This window comes from Numida meleagris, chromosome 1 (assembly GCF_002078875.1).
Source record: "Numida meleagris isolate 19003 breed g44 Domestic line chromosome 1, NumMel1.0, whole genome shotgun sequence".
Lineage (NCBI taxonomy): Eukaryota > Metazoa > Chordata > Aves > Galliformes > Numididae > Numida > Numida meleagris.
This window is the reverse complement of record NC_034409.1, coordinates 60,170,233-60,182,111: the sequence shown is the minus strand read 5'-3', so window position 1 is coordinate 60,182,111 and position 11,879 is coordinate 60,170,233. Positions and strand designations below refer to the sequence as shown.

The 11,879-nt window shown below is 41.3% G+C and overlaps 1 protein-coding gene across 2 annotated transcripts in view; it reads right to left on the bottom strand.

The window, feature by feature from the left end:
- AMN1 (antagonist of mitotic exit network 1 homolog) overlaps positions 1-11,293 on the bottom strand; it is a 43,132-nt gene extending 31,839 nt beyond the window's left edge. For both annotated transcript variants that reach the window (XM_021389089.1, XM_021389095.1), the window contains exons 1-2: positions 11,138-11,293; positions 10,417-10,535 (exon numbers count right to left, since the gene is read on the bottom strand). The gene's annotated coding sequence lies outside the window, so the exon portion shown is untranslated. The remainder of the gene's footprint in view (positions 1-10,416; positions 10,536-11,137) is intronic.

Genomic DNA, 11,879 nt, shown 5'->3' with positions numbered 1-11,879 from the left:
GGGAAAAAAAAAAAAAAGTCATCTGGCTTTCATGTATTCCTTCAGGAGAGTATCACATGGGATTCATCCAAGTAGACACTTGAGCAGGCTAAAGCCTGACCAGTTGAAGTTCAAGACTATAACTCTCCTTTTTTCCTTGTTTCCTCCTTTCATGATCCTGAACTCTATCTCATGATAACTGTCGGGGCTACCATAACCTACAGATCCCTAATCAGTTCTGCTTTGCTAGTAAGGATCTTCTCAGAGAAGACTGAGGAGCTGAACTCATTAAGGCACTACTGAAGTTGTCTGGACTGCTTGTGCCCTACCAGGAACACTGGGGTAGCTGAAATCATACACTGAGACTAGGGCCTGCAAACACAAGACTTCTAGGTGCCTGAAAACTTTGTCTAGAACTGTATCTTGATGACATAGGCTATAGCAGATATGCACACTATTACCCATGTTGGTCTGCTCATTACAAACTCTTACCTAGCTCAGAGTCTGGCCCTAGGCAGGGCCCCATGCAGTCCCACTGCCTTCTCACATAAACAGCAGCTTCTTCCCCATCTTCCTAGACAGTATTTATCCACTGTAGTACTCCAGGTAGTGGAACTATCCCACCTTGACTCCATTACTATAGTGATACTATAGCCCTACTGTGGGGCACAGACCTCTTATTGCTCCTGTTTCTCACAATGCATGCACTAGTGTATAGTTCAGAGAAACACCAAGTCATATTGACTACCTAGAAAGAATATGAGAGCTTTCCCTACAAAGAAGAGTCTCCACGACAACATTGTACAGGGTGACTCCATTTCATTTCTGTTTTGTTGATTATTGGATCCCTTCTGCTCACATGGAACCACGCCTTTTGTTTGCTAACTTGATCCACCACTTACTCACTTGACTGAGTTACTATTTTCCCCATCATTATAAGGGAAAAGTTCTTAACAGGTTGGCCATCCTGTTGGCTTCCACCATTCATCACTCCAAAACTGGGACAGTTGACTCTCTCCTTCAAGAAAGCTTCAGTCCTTAAAGTACATGTTATGAGCACATAAACCAAGACCCTATTGTTTTTGACAACTAGCAGGATTACCTAATATACTACGTGGGCCTTTATATACTTAACTATCAACCTAGAGCCATATACATTATATTTGCTATATTTCAGGTTTTCCCTGGCAATATCACAGACTTAGCCCATGAAAACTCAGCAAGGGAACAAGAACTGGAGAGCCTGAGAAGACTCCACAGGTTCTCTGTTGTGTTGTAAGTCAGCACCCCAGCAAACAGCAGAGATGACAGACCAGTAGACAAATTTGCTCCCTACAACAGAGGAATCAGCCTCCACTAACTCAGTGTTTCCTTCTGGTGCTCCTATGAAGCTTTGGCATAGTTATCTCAGAAGTTTTATTTGACAGAGCACACAGTCTCTTAACTTCAACCAAGGTGCTGTACTTAATTTGTGAGACTTCAGGCAAAGCACAAGCTCTCTCCTAGTGCCAGAAGTCAGCAGCTTCTGACTCTTCCATTCTAGGAGCCTCTACTTCCCACCTTAATATAGGAACTCAGCTTGCCCTTCTTTTAGTACGTACTTCCATGGGCTGTTGAAGCTATAGGGTCTTAGAAAATATCCAGTCAATCTCTTCCATCTCTGATTATGTATAGAGTTCCAACCTCCTCCTGCAACTCCTTTGCAGCAAAATACAGCTCCTCAACAATGACATTCCTCCTTCAGGTAGAAGGACATCTCAGTACCCAACAAGAGGAGACAGGTGTCACTGTCCCAAACCAATATCCTCCTACTGAAGTTCTACCTGAGTCGAGATCTCTAACATTACAGTAGAAGTCTCTTTCCAGCAGCTACTGAGATCAGCACACTGTAAAACATTCCCACCATTGCTATAGCTGCATTATTAGTAGATAATATACCCACCTTACCCCCCCCCACAGTTGCTCTGCCTGCTTAATGACCCTGGAATCTTTGCTTTAGGCCCAGCTCTTATATAGTCATCTGAGGGGGTGTCAGACCCTTTCTGATCAGCATCAGCTGAAACAAAATCTCCAAGGGTCCCTTAATCAAGTAGGGCTGACAGAGTTCTTTAGGCCTTCTATATCTTAAAAGAAATCAAGGCTTCCTGTACCTATCTGTTCCCAGGGTAGCAGGAACCTTCAAGTGCCTCAGAGACTTCTCCAGATGATTCCCAGAGGTCCTTTGGCAATGATCCCAGAAGTTCCCAGATCTTCTAGAAGTGAAAGCCCAGAAAATGCTGCATCAGCTATTCACTGCTACTTCTAGCTGTACTTTCCAAGGAAGATTGCTGTGACTATTAAATTTTATTAGCAACTGTGTTAAATCTTGCTATTGCTCAGTATTACTGTGACAGAAAATTAAACTGCCAAGGAACAAGTTCCCAGAATTCATGCTGGAATATTAATTTTTAAAATGCCAGTCTCTGTTGAAAAGCAAGAATATGTCTAGTGATCCATTCCAGCAGTTTCAGTTTTTATTTTGAACGTATAACTAAACAAATAATTTTTCAGGTTTTCCAAACATGTTAAGGTATGTAAGACCCCCAGTACTGCCCCTACGATCTGTGTTTATTGTACAGTGTCTCTCAAGGTGTACTGTCTGGCATGCTGAAGTGCTCTGGAGAAGAATATTTGCTTCCACAGCAGTTGGCCCTGACATACTGGGGTCCTTAGTGCTGTTCTTCTTCTGCTACTTCCACCTCATAGTTTGTGAATGGACTTTTTATCCTCTTGAATCTCTGTGACCTGTCATCTTTTTTATTTTCTTTTTCCACTTACTGTTGTTCAGTGGTGAAATCTGTGAGACTGACTTGGAGGCAGCCACTCCCTTTGTCTCCAATATTGTCTTCCTTACCATGCTGCTGTCCAAACTGCTATATTGTTTACTATGTAGTTTGCCAAACGTTGAATGTATTTTGATAAATCACCAATTCATTTATGCTAAATCAGTGACTCAGTTATTGTGTCAAATAAAAAAATCTCTCTATATTTGTGCAGGGTTGGCAATATTCATGCTACAGTTCCAGTGCCATGAGTCTGTGACCTTCAGCTGCCTTTAAATTTTCTCCTACAGAACAATACCTGAAACTGCTGCAAAGACGTACTGCAGTATCGTGAATTGACTGGCAGCCTGTGCTGACATCTGGGTACAAAATTCCTTAGCAGCAGAGATCTTTAGTGGGAAGTCAGATATTTCGTAGAAGTAGAGAGTGGGAGGTAGCACTGTCACTCAAGAGCCTGGCATAGAAAGAACCAGGTCAGATAGAATGAGCATCTGGAGCCCATGAACCCAACTACATCATCTAGTCAAAGCAGTGAATGGGGCTGGGAAATGGGGATGTGTTTGTCTTTGTGAGTATGTGTGAGTGAGAAGCTTTCCTCATCACAGACTACCCATGGTTTGGTTTGCTCAATAAACTGAACTTGGCAGTCACATTGTTTGATCATCCCCTTCTCCGTGTGACAGTGAAGAATATTTTTTTTGGAGGTGCAGCATCTGAGGCATGGACTCAGATGTGAACGATCCAAATCATTTATTACAGGTTCTCGCATCCCTTATATACACTCACAAGTTTTCTCTTTTAAGTTTCCCACACGCCTTTACACATCAACAAAGCATTCCACAAACACTCCTTAACTGTGCATGCAGGTGCTTATCCAACCAGAGCCATGAGTCATTTTTTTTGCTTTTCTCTTCTTCTGGAGATGTCCTTGGTTCTCAGCCTTGCCTTCTCATGCTGTTTATCTTGCTCTGCAGCTTCTGCTCTGAATAGTCTTTCTTGTATTCCCACATTTGGGTTTGTTTTTTTGAGATTAATTAACAACTGCCAGCCTTGCCAGGTTCAGTCAGATACGTGTGTCTAGCTTTCCTAAGATCAACTTTGACTAAAACATGGTTTCCAAAGTAACAGATGCATTTCATTTTTAAAGAAGACAAAAGTCATAATTCTGAAGGACTTTTTTAGACAAAACTGAGGAGATCAGAATTGGAGATGTAAGAGAACATTTTGATCCACTGTGAAGCTAGATAATTGTCCCTAAGTATCATAATCCACTTCTGCATCCACATTGCAGTGGGATCTCAAGAGCAGGATGCTAGGTCCCGCACAAGCATTTGTGGTTTGTTTCTTTAATGTCTGTGAGGTAATACTTGCTAATGAGGCATTACAGAATGCCAGAGAGATTCATTCTGCACAGCTGGTTCCAAAACAATGGTACCCACATACAGCTAATTTTGTTGCAGCCCTGCAAACAATGTAAAAGACATTCTCTTTCAGTAAGTTTATATACCATTACTGGTGATCAAAAATTATGTGACTTTTGTGAAGTGGCTGGCTGATTTTCCAATGGGTAGTTCCCTTTTTATATCAACATCCTTCAAGATACACTGTCCTGATAACATACACAGTGTTTTCTAGATGTGACATCTTGAAAGTTTTCGTGCATGCTTCTCATACATAACATACATTCTTGTTCAAGGGTCAGTGAAAATGTCTTGCATACATTCCTGTCCAACGATCAATAAAAGGTTAATCTATAAAACAATTATTCTTTAAGAGAATATATACAAAAGCCTTTTGCACTGTGCTTGATACTGCTGTAATTCTAATTAAGATTGTGTTACTGTTGCATTGATCTAAGGAGTTTATTTAATTTTGTTTTGATTCCTTTCAGGTTTTAACCCCAGATTGGCCAATGTTGACCAAGGCGATCATAAATCTTACTTCAGTTGCACCTTAGAGCTGTGTTTATACTTTAGGAGCCCAGAGGTCACTGAACTGTAAAAAAAAAGGAGGCTGACAGCTGACTTTAAACAGAAGTAAAACAATTTTATAGTTTCTCATGTCTTGTTGGACAAGAGTCTTTTTTTTCTTAGTGACACAGCATCATGGCTTGGTCCTCTTGGCACAGGAGATGATGGAATTCTCTCAGTAAGGATTTAATTTTCAATAATTTTGAAAGTACATCCTGTGTTGAAGATAGCAGAAGATGTTTCCAAAAAAATGTCATCTTCAAGAACAATTCTAGCAGAGTCATGTGTGCGTTAGTAAAGAATTGGAAGTTCCTTTTTTTTTTCCTTTCTTGGAACGTACAGTGCTGTATAAAGCTACTACATTATCACTCTTGTCTACTTCACATATTTCCAAAGATCTAAGAAGCAACAGAAAAGAGGGGAGACTCTGCCCTAGGCATAAAAAATAGCCTGTTTGAGTTTAGAAATGCTTAGAGGTGACAGATGGGCAGCATCTTTCAGAGTTGTAGTTTCAACATGCTAAATAAAATTTAGACAGCCTCCTGCAATTAACCTTATCTGCCCTCATCCACACAGTGCAGTTTTACAAGAGGGAAAATTTATCACACAGATTACGTGCTTACTTTGTGCCTGTATCTATGAACAGCAGTCTGTTAAGAAAGAGAGGTGTGATAAGAGGTGAGCTACCCAGCACATCTGCAGTGCTCTAAAGTCACAGACACCAAGACAGACCAGTACAGACATCTCTGTGTGGGAGACTCTAGTTTTCAGGCATAGTTATGATATCGCATATACAGCACACATTGAATACTTCATTGCAAAGGATGACAGTTTTCCTGTCTCAGAATAAGATATACAGATAAGCACATCTGGCTAAACAGCCTTGAAGGAATGTAGATGCTTTTAGACATCCTGAAGTAATTATCAGCTGATGATTTATTTATAACGGGCAGGTGTTTATTACACTGCAGATTACATCTTATTCATCTACTATATTCTGCCTGAGACCTCCAGAATATCTTCCTTTTTTTTTTTCTTATTATACAACAGATTTTGTGACTACTTATTATCAATGTATTACAGTAACTTTCTTACAGTGTCTTTTAACCCATGGCATGTACTAGGGAATTTCTACTTTCCCATGCAAGTTGAGATTCATCTTTGACAGTCCCACACAAAACCAGCCTGAGTTCATCAGAGCGATGCAGTCTGTTTAATGATGTACTTTGAGTTTAAGTGGTCTCGCTGCAGAATTTCACTTTGAAAATAAAATATATAATATTTTCCATGCATACTTCATCACAATTTGTAATATAAAATGCCAGCAGGTCAATCCATACCTAATTACTTCCTATGAATCTACAATTGCTATAATCGAGATCTAATACCTTCTTAGCTCTACCAACTCTTCTGTCCAGCATTTTGGTCCTGATTACACTGCATCCACTGTATCCGCACTAACGATCTGTGTTTTGAGAAAGGTGTCACTCAGCTAGGAGGTGATTTCAGAAAGAATTACAATGAGAACTTTTCCCCTTGAAGAAAAAGAAAAAAGAAAGGGAAAGAATAAAAGAAAAAAAAAATGAAAATGAAAAAAGCTGATTACAGTTCCTTGCAATCTCCGGGAAATATCACATGCTACAAAGAATGAAAGAAGGCTATCTAAAAATGTTAAGTCCTTTAAAAAAATATCTGCTTCCTTATTGCAATAAAAATGATTTCTATGTAGCATTAGTCTACTAGAGTAATAGATATTTACCACCGGGACAATGACAGGGCATATGAATTTTGGTAGAGATTCCATTTTACATTTACTTAGAGAAGCTCAGCTAATAAATGTAGGTTGCTCCGAAAGTAATGCCTCCTCTTTGTTTCCATGGAAACTACAACAGCTACAAAGAGCACAGTAACACTATTTGATAGAGCACATTCTCAGCTACAAAACACAATGTTTCAGAATAGTCACCCCATTATCCAATTTATGCAGATGAGCTGATTGAGACACACTTCATTTCAAGATGTGACAGCTGCACATAACTGTCCAGAATGTGGCTTGTCTTTTACATCATTGTCAATGCTGCTGAAATGCACCACCCACTGCCTCACTGTGCCCACATCCACTGTTGGGTCTCCATGAACATTCAGCACGTGTCCATAAATACCAATGCATGACATTTTTTTCTGCATGGAGGAATTCAATGACACACCTTTGCTTCATACACACTTCCATGTCAGATGCCATTTTGTCAGACTGCCCCTCTGCTGCCATCTGTCACACACCAACAGAATGTAAGAGAATACTGGCAGAAGGTTCAGCCTCTAATACCATACCACCAACGTTCACCTCTGATATTGCGAGCAAACATAATAAAATAGGAGGCATTGCTTTTGGAGCAGCCCTCGTATAAGTTTATATCTTTGACTGAATGTAGTGTTTTGTAAAAGAAGTATTAAGAATATTATTAATGAATTAGGAATAGTAATGTTTGCAGGTGGAAGCAGCAGGAAAGATGATAGAGGAAGGGCTGAAAGAATGCCTTGTGTAGATCTCTAACCAAGGAGATGACAAACAACTGTTTGTCCTCTAAACAAGGAGATGGCAAGCCACTGATGGTTATCAGGTCCAACAGGGCTACAGCACAGCAGATTTATCGGTAGATCTGCAGTGTCAGGGCCCTGAGAACACTAATAAGCCTTAAAGGATGTGGCCAACCCTAGCAGGGATCTTCCAACCAACCACAGCAGAGGCTCTTGAGCTCTATGTAAACCAAGTCCTAGGCATTTGCTTTCTGTCTGAGCTGTGCTGGTAGAGTGCTGGTCTTTAGCTCAGCTACAGCTGTGTGTGTCTATGGAGACCCTTGATCTTGCCTTGTACGTGTGGGGTAGCTTACGTGAGAAACACTCAAAATCAAAGATTTCTGCTCAGGCAAAAATCTTAGTGATAGCAGCAAAGTTTATTCTTTATTGCAATAATGGGCACACACCCCCTACTGGCAAGGGAGAAATTGCACGCCTTTTCAGTAAATTCATCCATTTATATACTCTAGATCTGATGCAGGTAAAAAAAACAAACAAACAAACTCTCCTGGCACTCATTGGTTGAGCATCTCAGGCTCACAATCTTCCCAATGCTGTTGCTATTATACATCTCCATGTAAGGACTACTACCAAACTGTTGTCTTTTGGAATGCTTTGTACTTTGAAATATTTCTAATATTTCAGAGTTAGCACATCAGTTCTTCTTTGTACTTTGATAGGAGGAAAAAAATTTCAAAGTTAGCACACCTGTTTTGTTTTGCATTTTGATAGGGAGGCAATACTTCAAAGTTGGTACATCCGTTCTGTCCTGTACTTGACTCTCCCCATACTGTCCTGTCCTAGGCTCTCCCCATCCTGCATATCTTCCTTATCTTCTGAGACAGAACATCCCATCCTCAACTTCACCCTGTTCATCAGTTTTAACTGTTTCATCAGAAGGTTATAAGTTCAGTAAGAGCCTGTACTACATATAGAAAATACTGGAAGCTTCCTCTGCAAAAGCACAATCTACCTCTCACACTTAGTGCTGAATCTACAGCATTGCTATGGCATTGTCCCATGCTTTGGATTCTTGCCTGGATGTGGATGCCATCTCCAGGCCTGACCTGCTTATGTTGCTCAGATACTGCTGGCTTCATCCCTGCTTGGCTCCTAAGCCCTTTTCCCTGGAGGAGTAGCCATGCTTTTTCTGCCATGTGACATGGTCTGGCAGCAGGAGTATGGCAATGAGGTTTCAGCATGTATGTGCTTTTTCTTCCTTTTAAAACAGCAGAAAGACAGACTATACCCCTAAAGAGATCCCATACAGGAAAACAATGGTGATAGGAAACAAGTCTGAAGACTTAAGGATGCTGAAGTAAGCAAGCTTCATGCTAGAATTAATACTGACTCCTACAGGACCTGTCTGAAAAAAAACCTCCAAGTAAAACTCCTGGCATAGCCAACCAAAGGATGCAGAGAACTCAGTAATTTTTTTGCGTCCTCTGTGTTACACTCAGCTGATTCTGGTCAATCTGCTCTGATGTGCACATCTTTGGTGCTTGAAATATAAGAGAATGAATGTGCGTGAAACAACCTGCTAAATAATAACCTTTCCCTTTCATAACATTCACAGTAAGTTTAGTTATTTCCTGCACTAATATCTTGCATTTATTAGATTATGTATTTGAAAAATAGCTAAATCATCTCAGTCCTTGGGTGTTTCAATAAGTTAAGAGCAAGCAGTGATGTGTGTTGTAATTAATTAAGCAATTAATTCTTGAACATCTGCTGCTGAATGTGCTCTGTTAGATTGGCTTGCCCTGATTTGCCCTACTGATAGTTAAATGGTATGACGTGTCTTATCTCTAACACTGGAAAGTTTCTTTGCCCAGCAGTATTGAAGTGCTCCTGCTGTCTGGCTCATTAACTGATATGAATAATATCCTCTCTCCAAGATAACAAGCACAGTGTTTTTCTCTGGCCACAACATCTCATGCTGCTAGCCAATGTAGGTCATGTCTCTTTTGTGAACCTGTTGTCGCTTGATACTGGACTTGGCGCATGTCAGTGAGAAACCAGACCTGGTGTCCTGCTTTCATCCTTTCAAAGGGTGACTGCAGGGTATTAACATGCTGATCTCCCAGTCTGAGTGATGGTAGGCCTGCATTGCAGGTAACAGGCAGGTAGTGGTAATATAGCCACAATAAACTTCCTTTTGGAGCTGGAACTGAGGTGCCGTTTGTGTAGGGGGCCACGAGCAATGCTGGGCTACTGTGGGTAGAAAGAAAAATGTTTATCTTATTTATTTCTCTCCAGCAATTTCAGAAATTGTTTTATGTAAAGACATAACATAGGTAGAGCCTTCCCAGTGAACATATGGCAATCTCATTATCTTGCAGGAGGAGAAAAGATGGAAAGTGCGCTGGAATTTGGAGTGGAACATAATGTGGAAGACAGGCTATGTTGTGTATATTCCTCTGATTAGTTTGGAGGTTGTTTTGAAAGATTAATGGCCATCACTGAGGATTCTGACTACTCTCTGGTTGCACAGTTATTGGCTATTTGCATAACAAAGATTCTCAGCTGCCTATTAAGATGGAGAAAGCCCTTAAGAGGATGAAAGGTGCTGACAAGAGGCTTCTAGAGGACAAAAGACTTACTAGTTATCTTGGCACAAGACTGGTTGAGTTGAAAACACACTCACTCACACGCACACACCATAATAGCAGCAAGAAAAAGGGCTCCTTTATTCAAATCGTAGCGTTCCTTTATAATACTTGTTATCTACTATTGCCATCTAAAGCTTACTCCCTTAATGCTGATTGGATATTTTTGCTGAAGCATGAGGCAGTATTTTCCATCTATTGACATATCAAAAGGCAGCTTATCGGATCATCTTAGTTTGCCATTTTTCTTGCGTCACGGGTACATTCTTCGGTCGACTAATCCTTGTTCCCTCGGGGAGTGGCCTTTCTCGTTACATCTTGTGTCCCCGCAGCCGCCTAATACAACACTTAGTATTACTGACGATCAGATAATCATAATCATAGGAATTTACGGGAGACTTTGTAGGAGGTTAGTTAAAATTCTGAAAGGGAATGGGAATAGGGTTGCGTAAAACCCACCTATGTTCCAGTGCAGAATTTACATCATGAGCTGTTCACAAGGCTGTGTAGTCCTGAGACTATAGGCCTCCTCCCCTGGATAACCCCAGGCCAAGGTTGGGCAAAAATCCAACCATCAGCTAGAATAGAAGAAAAGAAGATGTAGTCAATAGGTAACTCTTGACGAATCTACGGACAACAGAGAATGAACAGGGGATCAAAAAGGTAGAATACCACAAAACAAACCAAGGAAGACAAACTGATAAGCTCATGACTTTTGACTCACACAAGGAGAATTTACAAGGGAACAGACCCAGGGAAAGAGCAAGGGGGAGTAGAGATGAGGTCACTTGTTATGAGATAACAGCTATGAGTTAACGAGATATACGTGCAGAAAACCTGAGGTTGCGACTCTACCTGTGTGGTAGTAGCCCAGCATATATACTGATGATTATTTGAATAAAGGAAGAACCTAAGGTGCCCATCTGACTGACAGTCTTCAAGACTCCCACATAAAAGTGTTCTGCTTCCCTTGAATGCCTGTGTTGGATTCATTCCCAAAGCAGCTAGAAATGTTCAGTTCCTTTCTCTAGGAATAAGTAACACGATCCCGGTTTCCATAAGCAACCATAAATGCATCCACTGATGCTTTTCTATCTAGCTACGTGAATCAACACAGGGAGGACATGGGAAAAGCACAAAACTACAGATGAAATGCAAATAGTAGTTTCATTTTGGTTACCTCTCCAGCTGGGGGATCCCTGAAGCAGCGCCCAGGCAGAGGGACACAAGCAGGGACTCAGGCACTGCTGAGCTAATGTAGAGGGATCTCTGCCCCTGCTGTTTACTCCTGTTTTTCAAGGGTTTGCTCAGGCATAGTTTACAGCTTTGCTTTAATCTTCACTGTGCTTTGATCTTCTCCATATCAAGGCAGGGAACTCAAGCATGTCCAGTGGGGTGCCTCAAAGTCTATCGCATGCCTGCGTTATCTATGCACAGATGTTCTACAACAGTGATATTTTCCTACCTGACTGCTCCCCAGGCTCTAAGTCACCCCAGCTGCAGGACACTTGAGCAGGTTTGCAATCCTCCTCACCAAGTTTGTGTTCTGAACCACTTTAGCAAAAGACAGTATATTCTGAAATGAGACACAGGGTGACAGCTGTCATCTCAGGATTGCTACTCTGCAGCAGAAATGCTGAGTTGTGGTTTGAACCAGTGATTGAGCACCTGGTAGGAGGTCAGGGCCACCTGAGGGGAGCTCAGGTGCATGCAATGTACCTGAGTGACCAGAAGGGCTGGAGCCAGGATCCACCCCTTCCCAGACCTCACTTAAGGGTTGGCAGTGGAAGCATGGGTGTCTTGCTAGGGGGCTTCCTGTCTGCCTGAGGTCTGCCAAAGATAAGCATATTTTCTTACTTTGTTGCTGTATCTATGGTCGTTGCACCGGGGCTTGTTCTCATTCGCTGCAGCCTAAGACTTTG